Below are 26,724 nucleotides of genomic sequence, written 5' to 3'. Positions count from 1 at the left end.
AGCTGAGGCCTTATCCTGCAAGAAACCTTTTCTGGTTTTACATAGTAACAAGGTTGTGTTCAGGCCTCAGGTAGTTTCTGTCTCTCACCCCCACTTATCATTCTTCCATTTCTCTTTCTAATTCCATTTCATGAAAAGGAAAATGTTTTACCATTGTGTGCATATGGCCGTGGTTGTGAGTCCATTTTCCAGCACTGCTTCTTTCAGAAAGACTGATTCCCTTTTTGTCATCTCAGATGGTCTCCATAAGGGTGCCGCAACTTCTCATTCCATCATCTCTAGGTGGCAAAGACAGACCATCATTCAAGCATATGGTCTCTACATTTTGGTTCCACCCTTTCCCATCAAGGCGCACTCTACTAGATCTGTGAGTGCTTCTTGGGCTTTTCAGCATCAAGGAACTATTTTCCAAATTTGGTGCCACCTGATCTTCTGGTAATGCATTCAATATCTGTCAGGTGGGTGTTGGTGACTTACCTGGTGTTTGCAGTGTTGGCGACTCCTTGGTTGGACTGCTTTTGAGCATCTCAGGGTGAAGGACTTTCTGTATCTCACCCCTCTCTGTGTCATGCCCGCCCACATCAGGAGTACACGGTCCTTCACCCCCAGTGAGAACACAGAACATGCGTGCCCCTGCCTCATGCCTGCCCACATCAGGAGTACACGGTCCTTCACCCCCAGTGAGAACACAGAACATGCGTGCCCCTGTCTCATGCCCGCCCACATCAGGAGTACACGGTCCTTCACCCCCAGTGAGAACACAGAACATGCGTGTCCCTGTCTCATGCCCGCCCACATCAGGAGTACACGGTCCTTCACCCCCAGTGAGAACACAGAACATGCGTGCCCCTGAATCATGCCCGCCCACATCAGGAGTACACGGTCCTTCACCCCCAGTGAGAACACAGAACATGCGTGCCCCTGTCTCATGCCCGCCCACATCAGGAGTACACGGTCCTTCACCCCCAGTGAGAACACAGAACATGCGTGCCCCTGTCTCATGCCCGCCCACATCAGGAGTACACGGTCCTTCACCCCCAGTGAGAACACAGAACATGCGTGCCCCTGTCTCATGCCCGTCCACATCAGGAGTACACGGTCCTTCACCCCCAGTGAAAACACAGAACATGCGTGCCCCTGAATCATGCCCGCCCACATCAGGAGTAAACGGTCCTTCACCCCCAGTGAGAACACAGAACATGCGCGCCCCTGTCTCATGCCCGCCCACATCAGAAGTACACGGTCCTTCACCCCCAGTGAGAACACAGAACATGCGTGCTCCTGCCTCATGCCCGCCCACATCAGGAGTACACGGTCCTTCACCCCCAGTGAGAACACAGAACATGCGTGCCCCTGTGTCATGCTCGCCCACATCAGGAGTACACGGTCCTTCACCCCCAGTGAGAACACAGAACATGAGTGCCCCTGTCTCATGCCCGCCCACATCAGGAGTACACGGTCCTTCACCCCCAGTGAGAACACAGAACATGCGTGCCCCTGTCTCATGCCCGCCCACATCAGGAGTACACGGTCCTTCACCCCCAGTGAGAACACAGAACATGCGTGCCCCTGTCTCATGCCCGCCCACATCAGGAGTACACGGTCCTTCACCCCCAGTGAGAACACAGAACATGCGTGCCCCTGTCTCATGCCCGCCCACATCAGGAGTACACGGTCCTTCCTTCATCCCTGCTGATGACCGCACATGCGCACCTCTGCCCCAGGCTGAAGCATACGCACAATGGATGTCACATAATGGTCGCATGACAGCAAATGGCATGCACCAGGCTGTCTCCGGCTGAAGTGCGCAGGTAAGGGGAGCTATGTGGGGGTCTCTACGGGGCCCCACAAGGCAGTTTAGCTACTCGCAAGACAGGAAGAGACAAGAAGAAAACTTCTAAGGCACAATGTAAAAAAGTGACAGTCTGCAGACAGAAAGGAGAACTAAACCTTGGAAGTCCTGTAGTGACTGTGGCAATTCATTGGCTATCGGTTGCAGAAAGATTTTCCAGCGTGCTGACACATCTCTTTCTGCAGTCACTTTAACGACTGCAATAGCTCAGTAATGCACCAGTCTATGGCTGGATGCTGCAAGTCCTCCTTGTCCATACTGGACCTTGCAGGATGCCACACTACACACACAGCTGATTGATCAGAGGAAGGTCACGCCACTCCCTCCTACCTACTACACACGGGATCCCTGGAATGTACACAGGAAGGCAGCAAGTGGAAAAGCAGATCTGAGCTTCTAGATTACAATGCTCAAAGATCAGTTTCCACCAAACCAGAGGTCTCCAAATATTGGAAACAAAGGGCCACATTACTGGGGGGGGAGGGGGCAGACTGTGGATAGCAGGAGCAGAAAAATGCCTTGGTGTCACCGGGAGTAAACAGTGTCCCATCATTGGTGTCAGTGGGAGAAATAGTGCCCCATCATTGGTGTCAGTGGGAGTAAACAGTGTCCCATCATTGGTGTCAGTGGGAGGAATAGTGTCCCATCATTGGTGTCAGTGGGAGGAATAGTGTCCCATCATTGGTGTCAGTGGGAGGAATAGTGTCCCATCATTGGTGTCAGTGGGAGAAATAGTGTCCCATCATTGGTGTCAGTGGGAGGAATAGTGTCCCATCATTAGTGTCAGTGGGAGGAATAGTGCCCTATCATTGGTGTCAATGGGAGAAATAGTGTCCCATCATTGGTGTCAATGGGAGAAATAGTGTCCCATCATTGGTGTCAGTGGGATAAATAGTGTCCCATCATTGGTGTCAGTGGGAGAAATAGTGTCCAATCATTGGTGTCAGTGGGGGAAATACTGTCCCATCATTGGTGTCAGTGGGAGAAATAGTGTCCCATTATTGGTGTCAGTGGGAGGACTAGTGCCCCATCATTAGTGTCAGTGGGAGGAATAGTGCCCCATCATTGGTGTCAGTGGGAGGAATAGTGCCCCATCATTAGTGTCAGTGGGAGGAATAGTGCCCCATCATTGGTGTCAGTGGGAGGAATAGTGCCCCATCATTGGTGTCAGTGGGAGGAATAGCGCCCCATCATTGGTGTCAGTGGGAGGAATAGTGTCCCATCATTGGTGTCATTGGGAGGCATAGTGCCCCATCATTGGTATCAGTGGGAGGAATAGTTCCCCATCATTGGTGTCAGTGGGAGGAATAATGCCCCATCATTGATGTCAGTTGGAGGAATAGTGCCCCATCATTGTGTCAGTGGGAGGAATAGTGTCCCATCATTGGTATCAGTGGGAGGAATAGTGCCCCATCATTGGTGTCAGTGGGAGGAATAGTGCCCCATTGTTAATGTCAGTGGGAGGAATAGTACCTCATTATTGGTGTCAGTGGGAGGAATAGTGTCCCCATCATTGGTGTCAGTGGGAGGAATAGTGCCCCATCTTTGGTGCCAGTGGGAGGAATAGTGCCCCATCGTTGGTGTCAGTGGGAGGAATAGTGCCCCATCGTTGGTGTCAGTGGGGGGAATAGTTCCCCATCATTGCTGTCAGTGGAAGGAATAGTGTCCCCATCATTGGTGTCAGTGGGAGGAATAGTGCCCCATCATTGGTGTCAGTGGGAGGAATAGAGCACCCATGGTTTGTGTCAGTGGGAGGAATAGTGCCCCATCATTGGTGTCAGTGGGAAGAATAGTGCCTCCATCATTGGTATCAGTGGGAGGAATAGTGCCCCCATCACTGATGTCAGTGGGAGGAATAGTGCCCCCATTGTTGGTGTCAGTGGAATAGCGCCCCATCATTGATGTCAGTGGGATAAATAGTGCCCTATCATTGGTGTCAGTGGGAGGAATAGTGTCCCATTGTTGGTGTCAGTGGGAGGAATAGTGTCCCATCATTGCTGTCAGTGGGAGGAATAGTGCCCCATCATTGGTGTAAGTGGGAGGAATAGTGCCCCATCATTGATGTCAGTGGTAGGAATAGTGTCCCATCATTGGTGTCAGTGGGAGGAATAGTGTCCCATTGTTGGTGTCAGTGGGAGGAATAGAGTCCCATCATTGCTCTCAGTGGGAGGAATAGTGCCCCATCATTGGTGTCAGTGGGAGGAATAGTGCCCCATCATTGGTGCCAGTGGGAGGAATAGTGCCCCATCATTGATGTCAGTGGTAGGAATAGTGCCCCATCATTGATGTCAGTGGTAGGAATAGTGTCCCATCATTGATATCAGTGGGAGGAATAGTGCCCCATCATTGGTGTCAGTGGGAGGAATAGTGTCCCATTGTTGGTGTCAGTGGGAGGAATAGTGTCCCATCATTGGTGTCAGTGGGAGGAATAGTGCCCCATCATTGGTGTCAGTGGGAGGAATAGTGCCCCATCATTGGTGTCAGTGGGAGGAATAGTGCCCCATCATTGATGTCAGTGGTAGGAATAGTGTCCCATCATTGGTGTCAGTGGGAGGAATAGTGCCCCATCATTGGTGTCAGTGGGAGGAATAGTGCCCCATCATTGGTGTCAGTGGGAGGAATAGTGCCCCAGCATTGGTGTCAGTGGGAGGAATAGTGCCCCATCATTGGTGTCAGTGGGAGGAATAGTGCCCCATCATTGGTATCAATGGGGGAATAGTGACCCGTTTTTCCATCTGACACCAATGTAAGCATTCTTCTCAATGACACCTATGTAAAGGAACATTATTCTCAATGACACCAATATAAGGGGCATTCTTCCCTCTGACACCAATGAAAGGGACATTCTTCTCAATGACACCAATAGAATGGGCAAACTTTCCACTGACACAAATGAAGGGACATTATTCTAAAAGTCACCCATGTATGGGACACTCATCCCTCTGACACCAATGTAAGGAGAATTCTTCCCAATGACACCCATGTACAGGTCATTCTTCCCAGTGACACCAATGTAAGAGTCATTCTTCACTCTGACACCCATGTACGGAACATTATTCTCAGTGACACCAAAGTAAGCAACATTCTTCCCCGACACCAATGTAAGGGATATCCTTCTCAATGACACCAATGTAAGGGGCATTTTTTCATGTGACACCCATGTAAGGGACATTATTCTCAGTGACACCAATGTAAGGGACATTCTTCCCTCTGACACCAATGCATGGGACATTCTTCTCAGTAACAACACTATAAAGGGCATTCTTTCCACTGACACCCATGTGAGGGACATGGTTATCAATGACACCAAGGCAAGCTCCTTTTAAGGGACATTCTTCTCAATGTCACCAATGTAAGGGACATTATTCTCAATGACACCAATGTGAGGGGCATTATTTTCAGTGACACCAATGTAAGGGATTCTCTTCCCATTGACACCAATGTGAGGGACATTCTTCTCAGTTTCACCAATGCAAAGGACTATTTTCCCACTGACACCAATATATGGGACATTCTTCACATTGACACCAATGTAAGGGACATTCTTTCCCCTGACACCAATGTAAGGGACATTCCTCTCAGTGACACCAATGTAAGAGTTTTTCTTCCCACTGACACCGATGTAAGGAGCATTCTTCTCAGTGACACCAATGTAAGGGACATTATTCCCACTGACACCAATGTAAGGTGCAGTCTTTCCATTGGCACCCATGTAAGGGACATTATTCTCAGTGACACCAATGTAAGGCACTTTCGTCCCTCTGACACTAATACAACGGACATTCTTCCCAGTGACACCAATTTAAGGGATACTTTTCCCATTGACACCGATGCATGGAGCATTCTTCCCACTGACACCAATGTAAGGAGCATTTTTCCCAGTGACACCAATGTATGGGACATTCTTTCCTCTTACACCAATGTAAGGTGCATTCTTCCCAGTGACACCAATGTATGGGGCATTCTTCCCAGTGACACCAATGTCAGGTGCATTCTTCCCAGTGACACCAATGTATGGGACATTCTTCCCTCTGACACCAATGTAAAGTGCATTCTTCTTGGTGAGACCAATGTAAGGGCCATTCTTCCCAGTGACACCAATGTATGAGACATTCTTCCCTCTGACACCAATGTAAGGGACATTCTTCCCACTGATGCCATGTATGATTGGTGGAAATGATGACAGATGTGAATGTTGGTGGCTCTGCCCCTTTGCTAGCAGCCAGTAAGAGCTCAGCTGCTCTCTGTGGAAGGCGGTTAAGGGTTAGTCGTGGGCGGGGTTGGACAGAGAAACGCCCAGCCTCGCCGGTTATACGGAGGAAGAGAGCGGAGATGCCCGGTGTCGGGCCCTCTCTCTGGTGTGCTGCCTGTCCCCGGAGCTCCTCCCCCTCCCGGTACGTCACCGCCGGGCCCGCGGCCTGTTGTACGGTGAGTGCAGGCCGCCCCGGAGTTGCTGGGAGTTTTCGTCCTCCGCGCTGTACCCGGATGCCCGGGGCTTCTATGGAGAGGACGGGGTAGCACTCGGACCCGGTGTAGCCCTCAGATCCGGAGAGGGGCACTTGGTGAGCTTTTCAGGCTCCATAGAGAGGGGGAGGGGAGACCACCGAGATCTGTCTCATCACAGTCTGTGATCCCTGAGGAGATTTCACTTCCTGTCCTGGTGACACCTTCTGAGGGGGAGACAGCTTCTTCCATACCAAGCATTACAACCCATGCTGGAATTCTATGAGGGGCTACAGAACAGGCCGAGGGTCCCCATCAGGTTCTATTATAATTGGGGGGGGGTCCCCATCAGGTTCTATTATAATGGGGGTCCCTGTCAGGTTATATTATAATGGGGGGGTCCCTGTCAGGTTCTATTATAATGAGGGGTCCCCGTCAGGTTCTATTATAATGGGGGTCAACGTCAGGCTCTATTATAATGGGGGTCAACGTCAGGCTCTATTATAATGAGGGTCTCTATCAGGTTCTGTTATTATGAGGGTCCCCTCCAGATTCCAGTAATATGAGGGTCCCCTCCAGATTCCAGTAATATGAGGGTCCCCTCCAGGTTCCAGTAATATGAGGGTCCCCTCCAGGTTCCAGTAATATGAGGGTCCCCTCCAGGTTCCAGTAATATGAGGGTCCCCTCCAGGTTCCAGTAATATGAAGGTCCCCTCCAGGTTCCACTAATAAAGAGGGTCCCCTCCAGGTTCCTGTAATATGAGGGTCCCCTCCAGGTTCCAGTAATATGAGGGTCTCCTCCAGGTTCCAGTAATATGAGGGTCCCCTCCAGGTTCCGGTAATAAAGAGGGTCCCCTCCAGGTTCCGGTAATAAAGAGGGTCCCCTCCAGGTTCCAATAATATGATGGTCCCCTCTAGGTACCAGTAATATGATGGTCCCTTCTAGGTTCCAGTAATATGAGGGTCCCCTCCAGGTTCCAGTAATATGAGGGTCTCCTCCAGGTTCCCGTAATAGGAAGGTCCCTTCCAGGTTCCACTAATAAAGAGGGTCCCCTCCAGGTTCCAGTAATATGAGGGTCCCCTCCAGGTTCCACTAATAAAGAGGATCCCCTCCAGGTTCCACTAATAAAGAGGGTCCCCTCCAGGTTCCTGTATTATGAGGGTCCCCTCCAGGTTCCACTAATAAAGAGAGTCTCCTCCAGGTTCCTGTTATATGAGGGTCCCCTCCAGGTTCCAGTAATATGAGGGTGTCCTCCAGGTTCCTGTAATATGAGGGTCCCCTCCAGGTTCCTGTAATATGAGGGTCCCCTCCAGGTTCCTGTAATATGAGGGTCCCCTCCAGGTTCCAGTAATATGAGGGTCCCCTCCAGGTTCCAGTAATATGAGGGTCCCCTCCAGGTTCCAGTAATATGAAGGTCCCCTCCAGGTTCCACTAATAAAGAGGGTCCCCTCCAGGTTCCTTTAATATGAGGGTCCCCTCCAGGTTCCAGTAATATGAGGGTCTCCTCCAGGTTCCAGTAATATGAGGGTCCCCTCCAGGTTCCGGTAATAAAGAGGGTCCCCTCCAGGTTCCAGTAATATGAGGGTCTCCTCCAGGTTCCAGTAATATGAGGGTCCCCTCCAGGTTCCGGTAATAAAGAGGGTCCCCTCCAGGTTCCGGTAATAAAGAGGGTCCCCTCCAGGTTCCAATAATATGATGGTCCCCTCTAGGTACCAGTAATATGATGGTCCCTTCTAGGTTCCAGTAATATGAGGGTCCCCTCCAGGTTCCAGTAATATGAGTTTCTCCTCCAGGTTCCAGTAATAGGAAGGTCCCTTCCAGGTTCCACTAATAAAGAGGGTCCCCTCCAGGTTCCAGTAATATGAGGGTCCCCTCCAGGTTCCACTAATAAAGAGGATCCCCTCCAGGTTCCACTAATAAAGAGGGTCCCCTCCAGGTTCCAGTATTATGAGGGTCCCCTCCAGGTTCCACTAATAAAGAGAGTCTCCTCCAGGTTCCTGTTATATGAGGGTCCCCTCCAGGTTCCAGTAATATGAGGGTGTCCTCCAGGTTGCAGTAATATGAGGGTGTCCTCCAGGTTCCTGTAATATGAGGGTCCCCCCCAGGTTCCTGTAATATGAGGGTCCCCTCCAGGTTCCAGTAATATGAGGGTCCCCTCCAGGTTCCAGTAATATGAGGGTCCCCTCCAGGTTCCAGTAATATGAAGGTCCCCTCCAGGTTCCACTAATAAAGAGGGTCCCCTCCAGGTTCCTTTAATATGAGGGTCCCCTCCAGGTTCCAGTAATATGAGGGTCTCCTCCAGGTTCCAGTAATATGAGGGTCCCCTCCAGGTTCCGGTAATAAAGAGGGTCCCCTCCAGGTTCCAGTAATATGAGGGTCTCCTCCAGGTTCCAGTAATATGAGGGTCCCCTCCAGGTTCCGGTAATAAAGAGGGTCCCCTCCAGGTTCCGGTAATAAAGAGGGTCCCCTCCAGGTTCCAATAATATGATGGTCCCCTCTAGGTACCAGTAATATGATGGTCCCTTCTAGGTTCCAGTAATATGAGGGTCCCCTCCAGGTTCCAGTAATATGAGGGTCTCCTCCAGGTTCCAGTAATAGGAAGGTCCCTTCCAGGTTCCACTAATAAAGAGGGTCCCCTCCAGGTTCCAGTAATATGAGGGTCCCCTCCAGGTTCCACTAATAAAGAGGATCCCCTCCAGGTTCCACTAATAAAGAGGGTCCCCTCCAGGTTCCTGTATTATGAGGGTCCCCTCCAGGTTCCACTAATAAAGAGAGTCTCCTCCAGGTTCCTGTTATATGAGGGTCCCCTCCAGGTTCCTGTAATATGAGGGTGTCCTCCAGGTTCCAGTAATATGAGGGTGTCCTCCAGGTTCCTGTAATATGAGGGTCCCCTCCAGGTTCCGGTAATAAAGAGGGTCCCCTCCAGGTTCCAGTAATATGAGGGTCCCCTCCAGGTTCCACTAATAAAGAGGGTCCCCTCCAGGTTCCTCTAATAAAGAGGGTCCCCTCCAGGTTCCTGTATTATGAGGGTCCCCTCCAGGTTCCAGTAATATGAGGGTCCCCTCCAGGTTCCAGTAATATGAGGGTCCCCTCCAGGTTCCAGTAATATGAGGGTCCCCTCCAGGTTCCAGTAATATGAAGGTCCCCTCCAGGTTCCACTAATAAAGAGGGTCCCCTCCAGGTTCCTTTAATATGAGGGTCCCCTCCAGGTTCCAGTAATATGAGGGTCTCCTCCAGGTTCCAGTAATATGAGGGTCCCCTCCAGGTTTCGGTAATAAAGAGGGTCCCCTCCAGGTTCCGGTAATAAAGAGGGTCACCTCCAGGTTCCAATAATATGATGGTCCCCTCTAGCTACCAGTAATATGATGGTCCCCTCTAGGTTCCAGTAATATGAGGGTCCCCTCCAGGTTCCAGTAATATGAGGGTCTCCTCCAGGTTCCAGTAATAGGAAGGTCCCCTCCAGGTTCCACTAATAAAGAGGGTCCCCTACAGGTTCCAGTAATATGAGGGTCCCCTCCAGGTTCCACTAATAAAGAGGGTCCCCTCCAGGTTCCACTAATAAAGAGAGTCTCCTCCAGGTTCCTGTTATATGAGGGTCCCCTCCAGGTTCCAGTAATATGAGGGTGTCCTCCAGGTTGCAGTAATATGAGGGCGTCCTCCAGGTTCCTGTAATATGAGGGTCCCCTCCAGGTTCCTGTAATATGAGGGTCGCCTCCAGGTTCCAGTAATATGAGGGTCCCCTCCAGGTTCCAGTAATATGAGGGTCCCCTCCAGGTTCCAGTAATATGAAGGTCCCCTCCAGGTTCCACTAATAAAGAGGGTCCCCTCCAGGTTCCTGTAATATGAGGGTCCCCTCCAGGTTCCAGTAATATGAGGGTCTCCTCCAGGTTCCAGTAATATGAGGGTCCCCTCCAGGTTCCGGTAATAAAGAGGGTCCCCTCCAGGTTCCAGTAATATGAGGGTCCCCTCCAGGTTCCACTAATAAAGAGGGTCCCCTCCAGGTTCCACTAATAAAGAGGGTCCCCTCCAGGTTCCTGTATTATGAGGGTCCCCTCCAGGTTCCTGTAATATGAGGGTCCCCTCCAGGTTCCACTAATAAAGAGAGTCTCCTCCAGGTTCCTGTTATATGAGGGTCCCCTCCAGGTTCCAGTAATATGAGGGTGTCCTCCAGGTTCCTGTAATATGAGGGTGTCCTCCAGGTTCCTGTAATATGAGGGTCCCCTCCATGTTCCTCTAATATGAGGGTCCCCTCCAGGTTCCAGTAATATGAGGGTCCCCTCCAGGTTCCAATAATATGATTGTCCCCTCCAGTTTCCAGTAATATGAGGGTCCCCTCCAGGTTCCAGTAATAAGAGGGTCCGCTCCAGGTTCCAGTAATAAAGAGGGTCCCCTCCAGGTTCCAGTAATAAAGAGGGTCCTCTCCAGGTTCCAGTAATAAAGAGGGTCCCCTACAGGTTCCAGTAATAAGAGGGTCCCCTCCAGGTTCCATTAATTAGAAGGTCCCCTCCAGGTTCCAATAATATGATGGTCCCCTACAGGTTCCAGTAATATGAGGGTCCCCTCCAGGTTCCAATAATATGAGGGTCCCCTCCAGGTTCCTATAAAATGATGGTCCCTCCTGGTTGCAGTAATATGAGGGTCCCCTCCAGGTTCCTATAATATGATGGTCCCTCCAGGTTCCAGTAATATGAGGGTCCCCTCCAGGTTCCTATAATATGATGGTCCCTCCAGGTTCCAGTAATATGAGGGTCCCCTCCAGGTTCCAGTTATATGAGGGTCCCCTCCAGGTTCCAGTAATATGAGGGTGTCCTCCAGGTTCCTGTAATATGAGGGTGTCCTCCAGGTTCCTGTAATATGAGGGTCCCCTCCAGGTTCCTGTAATATGAGGGTCCCCTCCAGGTTCCAGTAATATGAGGGTCCCCTCCAGGTTCCAATAATATGATTGTCCCCTCCAGTTTCCAGTAATATGAGGGTCCCCTCCAGGTTCCAGTAATAAGAGGGTCCCCTCCAGGTTCCAGTAATAAAGAGGGTCCCCTCCAGGTTCCTGTAATATGAGGGTCCTCTCCAGGTTCCTGTAATATGAGGGTCCCCTCCAGGTTCCAGTAATAAGAGGGTCCCCTCCAGGTTCCATTAATAAGAAGGTCCCCTCCAGGTTCCAATAATATGATGGTCCCCTACAGGTTCCAGTAATATGAGGGTCCCCTCCAGGTTCCAATAATATGAGGGTCCCCTCCAGGTTCCTATAATATGATGGTCCCTCCAGGTTCCAGTAATATGAGGGTCCCCTCCAGGTTCCTATAATATGATGGTCCCTCCAGGTTCCAGTAATATGAGGGTCCCCTCCAGGCTCCTATAATATGATGGTCCCTCCAGGTTCCAGTAATATGAGGGTCCCCTCCAGGTTCCAGTTATATGAGGGTCTCCTCCAGGTTCCAGTAATATGAGGGTCCCCTCCAGGTGTGTATGTAATTGTTCGCCCATAACAAGACAACATGGCTCAGAGAATGCCTTTGGGGACGAAAGTTCTCCTTCTTCAGGGCTCAGATCGTATTTGTAGTTTGGAGGACTCAGAAATGGGTGACCAGTAGGTGGGTGTGGGTGGTCAGTAAAAGGAAGGAGGTTCCCTTCTGTTGGTGGTCAGTAGAAGGGATGTGGTCAGTAGGGAATGTTCCTTTATGGGGTGGTAAATATAAGGAAGAGGGTCCCCTTATGTGAGAGATCAGTAAATTGAAGAACACCCTTAACATGGGTGATCAGTAGGAGAAATGCTAATTGATGTTGCTGGTCAGTAGAAGGAAGAATGGTGGTTTACCTTGGTGGTCCATCGAAGAAAGAATGCTCCCTTAGATATGTGGTCAGTTGGAAGAAGAACGCCTTTTTACATGTATGATCATTAGAAGGAAGAATGCCCTCGTATGTCGGTGGTCAGTAGGAGGATGTAGAACGGCAGGGCAGCAAAATCGGCAGCAGAGTGAATGCTGACCTGGGCCCTGTCTGGTAAGATTAGCATGCCCCTTTACATTGGTGGTCAGTTGAAGGGATGCGGTCCATAAATGGAAGAATGCCTCTTTATATTGGTGGTCAGTAGAAGGGATGCGGTCAGTACGTGAGAGGTCAGTAAATGGAAGAATGCCCCTTTACATTGGTGGTCAGTAGAAGGGATTCGGTCAGTACGTGACAGGTCAGTAAATGGAAGAATTCCCCTTTACATTGGTGGTCAATAGAAGGGATGTGGTCAGTACGTGAGAGGTCAGTAAATGGAAGAATGCCCCTTTACATTGGTGATCAGTAGAAGGGATTCGGTCAGTACGTGAGAGGTCAGTAAATGGAAGAATGCCCCTTTACATTGGTGGTCAATAGAAGGGATGCGGTCAGTACGTGAGAGGTCAGTAAATGGAAGAATGCTCCTTTACATTGGTGGTCAGTAGAAGAAATGCTAATTTATTTTGCTGGTCAGTAGAAGGAAGAATGGCGGCTTACTTTGGTGGTCCATAGACGAAAGAATGCTCCCTTAGATATAAATCAAAAAAATGCAGCGCAGTACTATAAACTCAAATACGGTGCTAAATAAATCCAACGTGCAGATGCGAATAGTGACAACAGAACATTGTGCTTCCTGACAATAACGTGCTACATGCAAAGAAATATCAAGACATATACATACAGTTGCAAGAAAAAGTATGTGAACCCCTTGGGATTACGTGGAGTTTTGCATGAATTGGGCATAAAATGTGCTCTGAACGTCATCTAAGTCACAACAATAGAAGAACACAGTCTGCTGAACATAATACTACACAAACATTAGATGTTGCCATGGTTTAATTGCACATAACATGTAAACATTCACAGTGCAGGGAGGAAAAAGTATGTGAAGCCCTAGCTTAATGACTTCTCCCAGAGCTAATTGGAGCCAGGAGTGAGCCAACCTTGACTCCAATCAGTGGGATGATATTGGATGTGTTGCTGACAGCTGTCCTGCCCTTAAAAAACACACACCTGTTTTGAAGTTTGAAGTTTGCAAAAGAGCACCTGGATGTTCCACAGCACTACTGGCAAAATATACTGTGGACAGATGAAACCAAGATTGAGTTGTTTGGGAAGAACACACAACACTATGTGTGGAGAAAAAAAGGCACAGCACACCAACATCAAAACCTCATCCCCACTGTGAAACATGGCGGAGGGAGCATCATGGTTTGGGGCTGCTTTGCTGCCTCAATGCCTGGACAGATTGTTGTCATTGATGGGAAAATGAATTCCAGAGTTTATCAAGGCATTTTGCAGGAAAACGTACGACCATCTGTCCGCCAACTGAAGCTCCGCAGAGGATGGGTGATGCAACAGGGCAATGACCCAAAGCATACAAGTCATTCAACAAAACAATGGCTGCAACAGCACAGAATACGCCTTCTGGAGTGGCCCAGTCAGAGTCCTGACCTCAACCCGATTGAAATGCTGTGGCATGACCTTAAGAGAGCGATTCACACCAGACATCCCAAGAATACTGCTACACTGAAACAGTTTTGTGAAGAGGAGTGGTCCAAAATGACTCCAGATCGTTGTGCAGGTCTGATCTGCAACTACAGGAAACGTTTGGTTGAGGGTATTGCTGCCAAAGGAGGGTCAACCAGTTATTAAGTCCAAAGGTTCACATACTTTTTCCTCCCTGCACTGTGAATGTTTACATGTTATGTGCAATTAAACCATGGCAACATCTAATGTTTGTGTAGTATTATGTTCAGCAGACTGTGTTCTTCTATTGTTGTGACTTAGATGACGTTCAGAGCACATTTTATGCCCAATTCATGCAAAACTCCACGTAATCCCAAGGGGTTCACATACTTTTTCTTGCAACTGTAAATATCCATAAAACTGCATATACCAGTGCTAAATGAATAGTGTATACAAATACCTCATGAACCGTACAAAATAGTCACCTGTCCCTTTAACACGCCAATATCGTCACATGGGCTTGTGCGGTATATCTCCTGTGCCTCGTGTACCAAATATACCATCAACAGGTGTCCCAATATTATGACATCAAAATGCTGGTGTTGTTATTTCTTTGGATGTAGCACGTTATTGTCATGAAGCACAATGTTCTGTTGTCACTATTCACATCTGCACGTTGGATTTATTTAGCACCGTATTTGAGTTTATAGTATTGCGTTGCATTTTTTTTTATTTCTGGTTTACATGTGGGAACACAGTACATGCTCGCTGCAATACTTGTTTTATAGGAGGTCCATTGCGCTGAGGGTTTCTCATACATTTTGGTTCCCTTAGATATGTGGTCGTTTGGAAATAGAACGCCTCTTTACATGTTTGATCATTAGAAGGAAGAATGCCCTTGTATGTCGGTGGTCAGTAGGAGGATGTAGAACGGCAGGGCAGCAAAATCGGCAGCAGAGTGAATGCTGACCTGGACCCTGTCTGGTAGGATTAGTAACAAGGGACTCCCTGTGGTGGTTTCATCGGTGATGGAGCAACGGCACGCTCATCCTAACAGTGAGGGACCAATACAAGGAGCTAGTGGAGTATTTCCTCCGATCCTCATGGTGATCCTGTCCCTTGCCAGTGAACAGTACCGCTAGTGTCACCTATCCCTAACACACACAAATATGTCTACACATACAAACACCAGCATATACAGACAGGGAACAAACACACATACAAAACACCCCTCACCCCCACACACACCCTCTAACACACCTGTCCCTATGACCACACAGGAAGTACATAGGTGCCAACATTTGAAAATAATTTGGAGGGGCTGAAAATAAAACGGGGTGTGTGCAGTGTGCCACAGGCCGGTTACATAGGGGAGCGGCAAAAAGTGGGTGTGGTGAAAATTGGGCGTGGTGTCATGGGTGTGGCAACACTGAATGGCTTGTGGTGTCAGACCTATACCTCTACGCTTTACTTCATTTTAGAGAAATTTAGGCCTGGCGGCACACTGAAGAGAGAGCAGGAGAAAGATAAGCCCCATTTTTGGTGTCACTGAAAGCGAAATCGATCTTGAGTCCTTTGGGACAGAGGCTGTAGAACTCTGGGGCCTCCTAAACCAGAGGAAACTGTGCACTGTACACACACAGACACAAGGAGACCGACATCAACACCCGATATTACATGGTGGAATCTAACCGATGAGAAAGTACACCAATCATTTCCTCCAGGAAGCTCCATCCATAGAAGAATACCCACTTGCCTTCCATAGGATTTGTGATACGGCACTCGGTTACTTTGAAAATTGTGCGGTCATGCAACTCTGCACCCAAATGACATTCATGTCTTTTCCCCCCCACAAATAGAGCTTTCTTCTGGTGGTATTTGATCACATCTGCAGTTTTTAAATATTTTGCACTATAAACCAAAAAATACCGACAAATTTGAAACAAATAAGGGCAGAGGATATTCATCGTCGTTAGGAAAAGTGTTTGTTACCGAAGATTGTCTCTGCAATGCTTCTGCTGGTCTGTAATTCCAACTCCCCATTTCTGTTACTTTGTAGAGGGTGACACCATATTGTAAGGCTGCAATACTGACTGATTTCTGGGAGTTTTCTAAACAACCCCCCATGTGATGGGCGGCCCGCACACACAAAGCAACGTACTGATGTGTAGCTGCCTTCTTCTGGGTATAGGGTGCACACAGCAGGAATCTGTCAACCAATGATTTACGGCTAGGATCTGCTGATAGGCTGTGTCTAATCACAGCCCAGAGCCCTGTGTTCACAAATAACACAGAGCTCTCTACAGAGGGAATGATCTGTGCAGTGATGAGAAACAAAGAGGTCTATTAGTAAAAGCAGCACACAGTTAACCCCTTGATCACCCCTAAATGTTAACCCTTTCCCAGCCAGTGTCATTAGTACACTGACAGTGTATAGTATGATCAATGATCAGTCTATTAGTGTCACTAGAGATGACAGTGGCCATTAGTCAATTTCTTCCCAGTGTCAGATAGTGTCAGATTGGCCGCCACGCTATCACAGTCCCATTATAAGTTACTGATTACTGCCATCACTAGTATAAAAATTCAAGTATATATCCCATCCACTGTAGATGCTATAACGTTCATGCAAACCAATCAATATACACTTTTCGTGATTTTTTTTTTTCTATCAAAGACATGTAGCAGTGTACATTTTTATCTAAATTTATGAAAAAATTAGATTTGTAAACAACACCTTGATTAGATATGTTTTATAATAGAAAGTAAAAAATATTTTTTTTTTCAAAAATGTCTGTTTTCATTTATATAGCAAAAAAATAAAAACCTCAGTGGGGATTAAATACCATAAAAAAGCTCTATTTGTGTGAAAAAAAAGATAAAACTTAATTTGGGTACAGCGTTACATGACTGCGCAATTCCCATTAAAAGTAGCGCAGTGCTAAATAGCAATTATTATAGCAACCTATTTCTGCTATAGGGTGGTCAATAAGCGGTTAAAAAGGCTCCATTTATTCAAAAAATATATAAACGTAATTTGGGTACAGGGTTGCATGACCACACAATTGCCAGTTGAAGTAGTGCAGTGCTAAATTGCAAAAAATAGCCAGGTCGCAAAGTTGATAAACCCTTTCGGAGCTGAAGTGGGTAATGCTAATGCGGCCGGTGATGTAATTGAGTTTTTTTGCCATCCCTACAGACTCTTTTCTGTTCCCTCCATGACTGGCCCCTGTGTACAAAGCCAGCTTCACAAAGACATGGATGACCAGTTTGGTGTGGAGGAACTGGAGTGTCCTGCACAGAGCCCTGACCTCAACCCTACTGAACACCTTGGGGATGAATTGGAATGGCCATGACAAGCCAGGTCTTTTTTTCTGGCACCCAATGTGAGGCCCAATGTGTGAGCCAGGTCTTCTCATCCATCACCGGTACCTGACCTTACAAATGGGACAAATTCCCACAGTCACCCTCCAGGGTCTTGTGTAAACTCTTCCTAGAAGTTGAAGGATGTTATAGAGGCACCTGCAGGTCACTGCCTTTGGTTCTGGAATTGAATGGCTAACAAGCTGATTAGGAGAGATGATCAGGAGTCCACAAGCAATATAGTGAGCATGCGTCCAGTGAGCATGCATTGCAGTGTAAGTCAGTAGATTTAATGAAGGAAATTCTACACTTCACATTCTGCAGGGATGTTCACTTTGTATCGTCCAACACTCGGAATATGTAATTTTGGGCACCGGGCAGGTAGTTTTTTGAAACATTTAACTCACCTGTCAGGTGGAAGCATTCGGGCGGCAGTGCTGCCGCCGATTGATTCCACACAGCCTACAGTAACAGCCTCCTCCACCACCCCACATACCTCCGTCTTGTCCGCTATGTTTCCCAGGCTCCACTTGTCCATCTGTGGGAACAGGACCAGTTCAGCAGGTGCCAGCATGTAGAGGGGATAGAGGAGTGCGGACATTTTCACTCCCCTCCTCTTCTTGTCCTGACCCAGAAATTATGTTCTGACGTCACTTCCGGGTCCCCATTGACAGATTTCCCAGCCATCGAGGCCATGAAAGAATGTAATGCAGTGTGATGTGCACTGCATTACATCCAGTGGAGTACAAGGGAGCCATGCAAGGTCTTTTGGACCCTGGATGTCTCAATAAAGAGAACCTGTGACCAAAAATCATCACATAGGGGCTTTTTGGCCCCAATGTGAAGAAGAAAAAAAATAGTTAAGTAAAAACATTTGTTTTTTAATTGTGAAAAATTACACACAAGCACATAAAAATTACATGCAAGCACATAAACCCCAGCAAAAAAAAATTTTTAAAAGCACACGGCGCACCAACACATGAAAACATCAATTGGTATACACATGTTACATATCGTCGCACACGCCGGATTGAGAGCAATAATTCTAGCCCCAGACCTCTGTAACACTACACTAATGACATATAAGGGGCTTTAAAAGCGTCACCTATACAAAATATAGGGCACTAAAGTTTGTTGCCATTTCACGAGCGCATGTATATTTAAGGTTTGACATGCTGGATATCTATTTATTCGAAGCAACCTCGTCTTTTATATTTTACCAAAAACAAAAAGGGTAATTTATTGCTATTTTGTGGCCTAAAATGAAGTGTATCTTTTACTGAAATGTTGGGTTTCCTAGACCTTTGTGGTAATGTCGTGTGACATCAATTGGAACTACCGCTATTTTATTCCCTAAGGTCTCTGCTTTCAGAAAATAGATCATTTTTGGTTTTTTTTTGTAATCTTCAATCCTAAAATGATTTTCTAAACGTTTGCAAAAACAAAAAGGGCTCTGGCAGCGAAAGGGATAAAGGATAGACCCAGACATTCCTAAAATCATCTGAGATTTAAATACGGTTTTGGTTCAAATGTATTTTTTCTTTATCAGGACAAGCAGATTGTCATGAGGGACAAGTAGATTGGGACTCCGATTTAGTTTTTTGCAAAAATGTCCACACCTCTGATACACGCAGCATTGTTTCATCTGGTCACTCTGTGCTGACCGACTGCTGTTTTGGCATCATTTAAAATCTGCAATATGAAACCTTCATAATAGACACAAAGAGATGACATTTATTCTGAAGTAAAAGAACTGGTGGAACCATCTTCATTTTTCATAGCCAAAGCAAAGCTTGCAGTAACACTTTATTTTCTTCTCTTGCTTTACAGCTGGGTCAGCAACTCCGGACATGAAGCTTCGCCTGGGTCTCCTTTTGGATGTTCTGGAGAGACTTCTGGAGAAAACCCGGTAAGGAACATATTCTCTTTCTTAACCGCTTCCCGCCCGTCTGCAGCAAAAAAGCCCTTTTCAAAGCCCTTTGAAAATGTGCTGTTGCACGAAATGCATCAGGGAGTAGCCAAAGCCAGTTTTATTTACACTGCCTGAGCCACGAGGGAGGCTGGCGGCCATCTTGGTTCCGGATTATATCTTATATGCCTGTTTACCATATTATCACTATGGTCCAGATGTGAGCCCACCTGTTTTTCATCTATTATTCATGTTCATTTAGTAAACCTACTACACTATTAGCACTTTGTTCTTTGGCTCATTTATTTTGAGCCACCAAGGTGGAGTGCTGACCAGCGGGTGCACATTAGTGAAGAGTTTCTTCCCATTAATCTGGAGAGTGTCAGTGGAGGAGAGGCTATATGCAGACCTGTTGCCAGAGATGTTCCATGCATCCCAGGATGATGATGACCAGGAGTGGTCCTGATTACTCAAAAGCGCTATAATTTGCGCTATCTGGTTAGTGCAACTTACTCTCTTTTCCACGCACACCTGAGACACGGATTTGCACCTATAGAAGATTTATTGTGTCACTAATACACTTCTGGATGTTGTACACGCATTTGCACTTTATTTTATATATTTTTTATTATGTTTTATGATATATTGGACTGATCATCACTTTTTTATATGCGTTTTCAATACGCCATTGAGTGATGCACCTATGTTTGTGTGATGAAATTTTAGATTGTCTATTTTAGCGCTGCATTTTTGTGAGATATTGTTTAAGAGGGTTGGAGGTTTTACCTATTTATGCAAGCTGCTATCCATACGTACATTTCTAGCGCTCGTTTACCATTTTACCTATATTACACACATTACACATTGTTAGGCACAGAATTGACCCCTTGATCGCCCTAGATGTTAACCCCTTCCCAGCCAGTGTACAGTGACAGTGTACAGTATTAGCACTGATCACTGTATTAGTGCCACTATCGATGTCAGTATCAGTTAGTGTCCCTCCCCGTCAGCATCAGCTAGCACTAGATTTTCCACCACACTATCACAGTCCCACTATAAGTTGCTGATCGCAGCCATGACCAGCATAGCGTCTACAGCTGTGTAAATTCCAGTATACATACCATGGTTTGTAAACACTATAACTTTCATACAAACCAATATACACTGATTGGGATTTTTTTTAACCAAATACATGTAGCAAAATTAATTTTGGCCTAAAATTGGTCTAAGCTTTAATTTTTTTTTATTGGGTGTTTTATAGCAGAAAGAAAGAATATTTTTTTTCAAAATGTTTGGTATTTTTTAATTTATATAATAAAAAATAAACAACCCAGCGGTGATCAAACACCACCAAAGAAAGCTTTATTTGTGTGAAAAAATTATGTCAGCACACCTTTCAGCAGGTCTGGGTGTTGGAAACCGCTCAAGAATGCACTCAGACCCATTACAAGAGGGCATTCTTGTGGGATTTTGATCTCACTGGCAGTGGCAGATTCAACTCCGAGGAGGCCCCTAGGCAGTCGCAACCCTGGCCCCCCTTTGCAGGTTGCTGGCGGTTTCTCCTGAGCCCTCTAGTGGGATAACATTGAACAAAGTACTCTGCATGTTGGCTGCTAAATAGAGATGACATCACTACTATACTTTTCTGCTCTATAAGCAAAAAAAGTGACAATTTTGAGAAAAGAACAATATTTTTTATAATAAAAAAATGTAAAATTCAAATTTTGTAATAAATTTTGGCCAAAATGTATTCTGCTACATGTCTCTGCTAAAAAAAATTCCAATATGTGTAAATTAATTGGCTTACATGAAAGTTATAGTGTTTACAAATGGTGATATATATATATATATATATATATATATACTGTAATTTTGTTTTTGTTTGTTTTTTTTACTAGTAATGTCGATCAGTAACTTATAGCAGGACTGTGGCGGGCATTCTGACACTGAGGGGAACTGACTTGTTGTCACTGACATCCCCAGTGACACCGATACAGTGATAAGTGCTAATAAAAAGCACTGACGCTGTACTAATGACACTGGGCAGGAAGGGGTTGACATCTGGGGTGATCAAAGAGTTAACTGTGTGCTGTGTGTGTTTTCCACTTTAAGCACACTGCTTTGTATGGCTCTGCTATACAGTGTGCAGGAGCTGACAGGGGAGAGATCTGTATTGTTTATACACAGGTCTCTCCCCCGTTGAAGATATTCGGCGATCACCGGGTACCCGCAAGTAATCACCGGCCGGGACCCAGTGATTGACAGCCAAGACTGAGAATGGTGGCGCTGGTAGGGAGTTCGCATGCCCCCTATCTGGAGCTTCAAAATCACATATATATACGTGATTTTGTGTACCCGTGCCACCCTGCAGCAGTATTTCTGCTATAGGGCGGAGGGGAAGCGGTTAATAAAGTTTTTTTTTTTTTTTTTTTTTTAAATAAACTCAAATGGAGTGTCAGTTCTCTGTATTCTATGTACAGAAAAGTATGAAGCACCCCAGGTGGGACTCGAACCCACAATCCCTGGCTTAGGAGGCCAATGCCTTATTCATTAGGTCACCGGGGCTTTGCTTATTTGTTGTCTTTTTTTAAAGTTAATATTTTGTGGAATATAAAATGAATGTACAACCAATTTTTACTGAAGATAAATCCATAGAAGGAAATGTTTCTGGGTTGGCTTTGATAAACATCAGAGATCTGTCACTTTTATCCTTTGATTCCTCAGAGGTGATGTCTTTTCAGACCCCTAAACCTTCCCACTTACACCAATGTAAGGGGGAAATTCTCCTCACTGACACCAATGTAAAGAGAATTCTTCCCACTGACACCAATGCAAGGTACATTCTTCCCTCTGACACCAATGTAAGGGACTTTCTTCCCACTGACACCAATGTAAGGGACATTCTTGCCACTGACACCAATGTGAGGGGCATTCTTCTCAGTGACCACCAATGTAAGGAGAATTCTTCCCACTGACACCAATGTAAGGAGAATTCTTCCCACTGACACCAATGTAAGGAACATTCTTTCCACTGACACCAATGTAAAGAGAATTCTTGCCACTGACACCAGTGTAAGGGACATTCTTCCCACTGACACCAATGTAAAGAGAATTCTTGCCACTGACCACCAATGTAAGGAGAATTCTTCTTAATGACATCAATGTGCTGGGCATTCTTCTCAGGGACACTAAAGTAAGGAGCATCCTTCCCACTGACACCAATGTAAGGGACATTCTTCCCACTGACACTAATATAAGGGACATTCTTGCCATTGACACCAATGTAAGGGACATTCTTGCCACTGACACCAATGTAAGGGACTTTCTTCCCACTGACCACAAATGTAAGGGACATTCTTCCCACTGACACTAATATAAGGGACATTCTTGCCATTGACACCAATGTAAGGGACATTCTTGCCACTGACACCAATGTAAGGGACTTTCTTCCCACTGACCACAAATGTAAGGGACATTCTTCCAACTGACACTAATGTAAGGGACATTCTTTCCACTGACACCAATGTAAAGAGAATTCTACCCACTGACACCAATATAAGGGATATTCTTCCAAATTACGCCAATGTAAGGAGAATTCTTTCCACTGACCACCAGTGTAAGGAGAATTCTTCTCAGTGACATCAATGTAAGAGGGATTCTTCCCACTGACAACAATGCAAGGGACATTCTTCCCACTGACACCAGTGTAAGGGACATTCTTCTCAGTGACACCAATGTAAGGGATATTTTTCCCACTGACACCAATGTAAAGAAAATTCTTCCCACTGACACCAACGTAAGGGACATTGTTCCAAATGACACCAATGTAAGGAGAATTCTTCCCACTGACCACCAATGTAAGGGGTATTCTCAGTGACACCTATGTAAGGAGACATTCTTCCCACTGACGCAGTGTGTATATACAGAATGCATTTTGAGGGTCTCCTCTAGGGTCCAATATTATATAGATCTCTGTCAGGTTCTATCAGGTAATATGCAAGTCTCCTCTAGGTTCCAGTAATATGAGGGTCTCCATTAGTTTGTGTTATTATAAAGATCACCACCAGGTTCCGTTTTAATTAGGGTCTCCATAATGTTCCAATATTATTAGGGTCTCTGTCAGATTCCTTTATTATGTGGACCTCTATCAGGGTAAAATATTTATGAGGGTCTCCATTAGGTTCCAATAGTATGAGGGTATCCATCAGGTTGTGTTATTAGGCGTATGTCCATCAGGTTTCACTATTAAGTGGTTCTCCGTCAGATTTTGAGGGTTTCCTCAGGTTCCAGTATTTATGTTGATCTCCATCAACAATCTCTTCATTATTATGAAGGTCTCCGTCAAGTTTTAATATTTAAAGGTTCTCCCTCAGGTTCAATTATTATGTGGATCTTTGTCAAGTTGTGTTATTATGAGGGTCTCCATCTGGTTCCAGTATTATGTGGTTCTACATGAGGATCTAATATTTGGAGGGTCTTCCTCAGGTTCTATTATTGTGTGGATCTCCATCAGATCTTGTTATTATGAGGGTCTTTTCAATTCTGAGCCTGACTGGGTGGAGCCATCATGTGTTGTTCTTCCACAGAATTATTCCCATGGTGCCCCTATTGTTCGCCTGTAACAAGACAACATGGAACAGGCAATGCCTTTCAGGGGATGAAAATTCTCCTTTTTTAGGGCTCAGATCTTATACGTAGTTTTGAGGACTCAAATGGGTGACCAGTAGGTGAGTGTGGGTGGTCAGTAAAAGAAAAGAGGTTCCCTTCGGTTGGTGGTCAGTAGAAGGGATGCAATCTGTAAGGAATGTTCCTTTATGAAGTAGTAAAGGAAGAGGGTCCCGTTACGTGAGAGATCAGTAAATGGAAGAATAACCCTTTACATTGGTTGTCAGTAGAAGGAAGAATGGTGGCTTATCTTGGTGGTCAGTAGAAGGGATGTGGTCAGTAAGGAATGTTCCTTTATGGGTTGGTAAATAGAAGGAAGAGGGTCTCCTTACATGAGAAGTCAGTAAATGGAATAATACCCAATTACATGGGTGGTCAGTAGAAGGGATGTGGTCAGTAGGGAATGTTCCTTTATGGGGTGGTAAATATAAGGAAGAGGGTCTTCTTACATGAGAAGTCAGTAAATGGAAGAATACCCAATTATATGGGTGGTCAGTAGAAGGGATGTGGTCAGTAGGGAATGTTCCTTTATGGGGTGGTAAATATAAGAAGGAGAGTCTCCTTACATGAGAAGTCAGTAAATGGAAGAATATCCTTATCCACACACAGACACAAGGAGACACAAGGAGACCAACATCAACACCTGATATCATCATCGTTAGGAAAAGTGTTTGTTACCGAAGATTCTCTGTGCAAGGCTTCTGCTGGTCTGTAATTCCGACTCCCCATTTCTGTCACTTTGTAGAGGGTGACACCAAATTGTAAGGCTGCAATGCTGACTGATTGCCGGGAGTTTTCTACATAAACCCCTATGTGACGGGCAGCCCGCACAGACAAAGCGACGTACTGATGTGTCGCTGCCTTCTTCTGGGTATAGGGTGCACACATGTGCCCCATACCCCCAACCCCTGCCAACACCCGCTGTGATGGTACACAGTAGAAATCTGTCAGTCAATGATTCACGGCCAGGATCTGCTGAGAGGTTGCATCCAATCACAGCCCATGGCCCTGTGTTGACAAACAACACAGAGCTCTCTACAGAGGGAATGATCTTTGCAGGGATGAGAAACAAAGGGGTCTATTAGTAAAAGCAGCACACATTACACATGGTAGGCACACAGTTAACCCCTTGATCACCCCTAAATGTTAACCATTTCCCAGCCAGTGTCATTAGCATTATCAATGATCAGTCTATTTGTGTCACTGGAGATGTCAGTGGCTGTTAGTTTCTCCCCAGTGTCAGCGTCAGATTGGCCACCACGCCATTACTAGTATAAAAAAATAAATAAAAATTCCAGTATATATCCCATCCACTGTAGACGCTATAACTTTCATGCAAACCAATCAATATACACTTTTTAGGATTTTTTTTTTACCAAAGACATGTAGCAGATAACATTTTGGCCTAAATTTATGAAGAAATTAGATTTTTAAAAAACTCTTTATTGGATATGTTTAATAATAAAATAAAAAATGTTGTTTTTTCCCCAAATGTTGGGCCTGCGTTTATTTATATAGCAAAAAATAAAAAAAACCCCAGTGGTGAGTAAATACCATTAACCCCTTGTCCTCCTGAGGATTTACCCCCTTCCTGACCAGGCCATTTTTTGCGCTATGGTGCAGCGTTACTTTAACTGCCAATTGTGCGGTCATGCAACGCTGCACCCAAATGAAATTTATGTCCTTTCCCCCCCCCCGAATTGAGCTTTCTTTTGATGGTATTTGATTGCCTGTGCATTTTTTATTGTTCGTGCTAAAAAAAAAGACTGACAATTTTGAGAAAAAAATAATATTTTTGACTTTCTGCTATTAAACCTGTCCAGTGAAAAAATGTAGAAAATCAAATTTTGTCATAAATTTAGGCCAAAATATATTCTGCTCCATTTCTTTTGCTAAACAAAATTCCCAATATGTGTAAATCAATTGGTTTACGTGAAAGTTATATCGTTTACAAATGGCGGTATACATACTGGGATTTTTTTTTTTCCATTTTTACTAGTAATGGCAGCAATCAGTAACTCATAGCGGGACTGCTGTGGACATTCTGACACTGGGTGGAACTGACTTGGTGTCACTGACATCCCCAGTGACACCAATACAGTGATCAGTGCTAAAAAAAAAAAAAAGCACTGACACTGTACTAATGGCACTGGGCAGGAAGGGGTTAACATGAGGGGCGATCAAAGGGTTAACTGTGTGTTGGGAGTGTTTTACTAGGGGGCGGAGTCAGTGTGCTTCACTGTAAGCACACTGCTTCGGATGGCAGTTCTCCTCCTCGTCAGAGATCCTCGGATATCGCCAGGCGCCGGCGAGTAATCGACAGCCACGGCCGTGAACGGTGGCGCAGGTAGGGTGCACGCACGCCCCTAACCGGAAATGCAAGATCACGTATATATACGTGATTTTGTGCACCCGTGCCGCCCTGTAGCAGTATTTCTGCTATAGGGTGGTCGGTAAGCGGTTATAAAAGCTCTATTTATTATAAAAAATATATAAACGCAATTTGGGTACAGCGTTGCATGACCACACAATTGCCAGTTGAAGTAGCGCAGTGCTAAATTGCAAAAAATAGCCAGGTCACAAAGTTGGTAAACCCTTTCGGAGCTGAAGTGGTTAATGCTGATGCGGCCGGTGATGTAATTGAGTTTTTTTGTCATCCCTGGACTGTTTGGAGAAAAGTGTATGACTCCCCTCCCCCCCTGCTCCCTATTGACGGAATACAGGTGTCTCCAGTGAAGGGTCCCAGTAATACACTATCATACAAAGACATTGGAGACAATCATATTCTTCCAAATTTTTTATAACATTTTGGTGAAGACCCTTTTCTTTTCCCCCCATGACTGTCCCCTGTGTACAAAGCAAGCTTCACAAAGACATGGATGACCAGTTTGATGTGGAGGAACTGGAGTGTCCTGCACAGAGCCCTGACCTCAACCCTATTGAACACCTTTGGGATGAATTGAAAGGTCGATGGCGAGCCAGGTCTTTCTTTCTGGAGCTCATTGTGAGGCCCAATGTGTGAGCCAGATCTTCTCATCC

At 45.9% G+C, this 26,724-nt stretch overlaps 1 long non-coding RNA gene across 1 annotated transcript in view; it reads left to right on the top strand.

The window, feature by feature from the left end:
* The window catches only part of LOC149432903 (uncharacterized), a 122,858-nt gene that overhangs the window by 61,988 nt on the left and 34,146 nt on the right, over positions 1-26,724 (top strand). Inside the window, exon 8 of the long non-coding RNA XR_016308951.1 lies at positions 18,942-19,020. This is a non-coding gene — a long non-coding RNA (uncharacterized LOC149432903). The remainder of the gene's footprint in view (positions 1-18,941; positions 19,021-26,724) is intronic.

The sequence above is a fragment of the Staurois parvus genome, unplaced genomic scaffold, assembly GCF_062004578.1.
Source record: "Staurois parvus isolate SC_StPar_1 unplaced genomic scaffold, SC_StPar_1.0 ptg002058l, whole genome shotgun sequence".
NCBI lineage: Eukaryota > Metazoa > Chordata > Amphibia > Anura > Ranidae > Staurois > Staurois parvus.
Note: the sequence above shows the minus strand (reverse complement) of the source record. Positions and strands in the feature narration are given on the sequence as shown.